Source organism: Oncorhynchus keta, unplaced genomic scaffold (assembly GCF_023373465.1).
Source record: "Oncorhynchus keta strain PuntledgeMale-10-30-2019 unplaced genomic scaffold, Oket_V2 Un_contig_9402_pilon_pilon, whole genome shotgun sequence".
Classification (NCBI taxonomy): domain Eukaryota; kingdom Metazoa; phylum Chordata; class Actinopteri; order Salmoniformes; family Salmonidae; genus Oncorhynchus; species Oncorhynchus keta.
This window is the reverse complement of record NW_026290517.1, coordinates 1-3508: the sequence shown is the minus strand read 5'-3', so window position 1 is coordinate 3508 and position 3508 is coordinate 1. Positions and strand designations below refer to the sequence as shown.

The window sequence follows — 3508 nt, the reverse complement described above, 5'->3', positions numbered from 1 at the left end:
ATGTTCAGAAAGTTAAGCTTACGTAGCAAGAATCTTATTGACTAAAATGATTAAAATGATACAGTACTGCTGAAGTAGGCTAGCTGGCAGTAGCTGCGTTGTTGACACTACACTAATCAAGTCGTTCCGTTGAGTGTAATAGTTTCTACAGTGCTACTATTCGGGGGCTAGCTGGCTAGCTAGCAGTGTTGTTTACGTTACGTTGCGTTAAAAGAACGACAATAGCTGGCTAGCTAACCTAGAAAATCGCTCTAGACTACACAATTATCTTTGAAACAAAGACGGCTATGTAGCTAGCTATGTAGCTAGCTACGATCAAACAAATCAAACCGTTGTACTGTAATGAAATGAAATGAAAATGTGATACTACCTGTGACTGCGACCGGGTTGTTGAATTCGATTCAGTAGACGTGTGTGTGGTGACGTTGGCTAGCTGTTAGCTGTTGGCTAGCTAGCAGAGTCTCCTACGTTAAGGACGACAAATAGCTGGCTAGCGAACCTCAGTGAATTAAGATAATCACTCCAAGACTACACACTCTAAACTACACAATTATCTTGGAAACAAAGACAGCTATGTAGCTAGCTAACACTAAACTAATCAAGTCGTTCAGTTGAGTGAATAGCACTACAGAGATGCTAATCTGTGGGCGTTTGCTAGCGTTTGCTAGCTGCTGGGCGAATAGCAGTGAAGGCTACGTTAGGGCGACGAAATACGATAATTATGCAATTATCTCTGATACAAGGACGGCTATGTAGCTAGCTAAGAAGAAATTGCTAAGATTAGACAAATCAACCGTTGTACTATAATGAAATGTAATGAAAAAGTTATACAACCTGCGGAGCGAAGTGCGATGCGACCGCTCGCTCCAACCCGGAAGTAGAATGTTTATTGGTAACCTTATTGGCATCCTTATTGGTAACCTTATTGGCATCCTTATTGGTAACCTTATTGGCATCCTTATTGGTAACCTTATTGGTATCCTTATTGGTAACCTTATTGGCATCCTTATTGGCATCCTTATTGGTAACCTTATTGGCATCCTTATTGGTAACCTTATTGGCATCCTTATTGGTAACCTTATTGGCATCCTTATTGGCATCCTTATTGGTAACCTTATTGGCATCCTTATTGGTAACCTTATTGGCATCCTTATTGGTAACCTTATTGGCATCCTTATTGGTAACCTTATTGGCATCCTTATTGGTAACCTTATTGGCATCCTTATTGGCATCCTTATTGGTAACCTTATTGGCATCCTTATTGGTAACCTTATTGGCATCCTTATTGGTAACCTTATTGGCATCCTTATTGGTAACCTTATTGGTAACCTTATTGGCATCCTTATTGGTAACCTTATTGGCATCCTTATTGGTAACCTTATTGGCATCCTTATTGGTAACCTTATTGGTAACCTTATTGGCATCCTTATTGGCATCCTTATTGGTAACCTTGGTGAGATCATTGGTGGTGTCCGTCGCCCTGTTTCAGGAGCTTGTTTGGGATTCTCTTCAGCTGTGGAGACTGAGACTCGGAGTACTTATTGACATCCTTGACATCATCCCCTTGTTTGGGGTTCTCCTCAGCTGTGGAGAGACAGATGTTTGTGCTTCTACACCTGCATTGCTTGCTGTTTGGGGTTTTAGGCTGGGTTTCTGTACAGCACTTTGAGATATCATCTGATGTACGAAGGGCTATATAAATACATTTGATTTGATGTTTGTGGTGTCTCTCCTAGCTCTGGATGTCTAATGTAAGGCCCAGGGGAGGTGTAGGTGACTGTACCCCACTCTGAGCTCACTCTGCCAGGGTGTTTAGGAGTCATTGCTGCCTCTGGTGGTAGAGGAGTGGGAGATCTGTGCCAACGTGCTTGGAATCTCTCACAGTCTCGTAGACACTTTATCCCAGTACTGGTTCTTGTCTGTGGTGGCGATTTCACTGCCACTATAGCAAACACAGGGTCAGTAGTTTTTCCAGTTTTTCTGATCCCTTGATCAGCTGAAACATTCAGTATCTTGATTGTGGGGGGGTTCTTGATAAGAATGTTTGATAGGCTTACGTGACCTAATGGCACCCCCATAACCTGCAGGGCGCGCATTGGGGCATCATCCTAATTCATTTATATGCAGAGGCATACGTTTTAAATGATCTTAAAAGCTATTTCCAATATGAATTGTGCTTCAATTGTCAGAGTTCAGTATTTTACCAGATTTGGAAATGTCACGGCAAATATTCTCGTCCAAATCCGACTTTTCAGTGGTTAAATCCATTCCTCCTTTCACAAAGTCGTGAAACCTTTCCTTTACAACGACAAACTCGACATCATCGATCTGTTTGACGAACACGATGTGGATAATCCTAGCCAGGTGGCGTGGCGAGAATCTGTCTCCTCACCACGCGCTCTCACCACTGGTGTCCCCCAGGGCTCTGTTCTAGGCCCTCTCCTATTCTCGCTATACACCAAGTCACTTGGCTCTGTCATAACCTCACATGGTCTCTCCTATCATTGCTATGCAGACGACACACAATTAATCTTCTCCTTTCCCCTTCTGATGACCAGGTGGCGAATCGCATCTCTGCATGTCTGGCAGACATATCAGTGTGGATGACGGATCACCACCTCAAGCTGAACCTCGGCAAGACTGAGCTGCTCTTCCTCCCGGGAAGGACTGCCCGCTCCATGATCTCGCCATCACGGTTGGACAACTCCATTGTGTCCTCCTCCCAGAGCGCTAAGAACCTTGGCGTGATCCTGGACAACACCCTGTCGTTCTCAACTAACATCAAGGCGGTGGCCCGTTCCTGTAGGTTCATGCTCTACAACATCCGCAGAGTACGACCCTGCCTCACACAGGAAGCGGCGCAGGTCCTAATCCAGGCACTTGTCATCTCCCGTCTGGATTACTGCAACTCGCTGTTGGCTGGGCTCCCTGCCTGTGCCATTAAACCCCTACAACTCATCCAGAACGCCGCAGCCCGTCTGGTGTTCAACCTTCCCAAGTTCTCTCCACGTCACCCCGCTCCTCCGCACTCTCCACTGGCTTCCAGTTGAAGCTCGCATCCGCTACAAGACCATGGTGCTTGCCTACGGAGCTGTGAGGGGAACGGCACCTCAGTACCTCCAGGCTCTGATCAGGCCCTACACCCAAACAAGGGCACTGCGTTCATCCACCTCTGGCCTGCTCGCCTCCCTACCACTGAGGAAGTACAGTTCCCACTCAGCCCAGTCAAAACTGTTCGCTGCTCTGGCTCCCCAATGGTGGGAACACACTCCCTCACGACGCCAGGACAGCGGAGTCAATCACCACCTTCCGGAGACACCTGAAACCCCACCTCTTTAAGGAATACCTAGGATAGGATAAAGTAATCCTTCTCACCCCCCTTAAAAGATTTAGATGCACTATTGTAAAGTGGCTGTTCCACTGGATGTCATAAGGTGAATGCACCAATTTGTAAGTCGCTCTGGATAAGAGTGTCTGCTAAATGACTTAAATGTAATGTAATGTAAAT

General features: G+C 45.8%; 1 long non-coding RNA gene across 2 annotated transcripts; it reads right to left on the bottom strand.

Moving 5' to 3' along the window:
* Positions 1-896: 896 nt before the first annotated feature.
* On the bottom strand, positions 897-1409 carry LOC127927098 (uncharacterized). 2 transcript variants are annotated; one of them, XR_008126107.1, is made up of 3 exons: positions 1318-1409; positions 1114-1221; positions 897-969 (listed from the first exon to the last, which is right to left on the bottom strand). It is a non-coding gene; the product is annotated as an uncharacterized LOC127927098 (long non-coding RNA). The 2 variants fall into 2 exon arrangements; XR_008126106.1 differs by lacking the exon at positions 897-969 and adding an exon at positions 1005-1077.
* Between the last annotated feature and the right edge of the window lie 2099 nt (positions 1410-3508).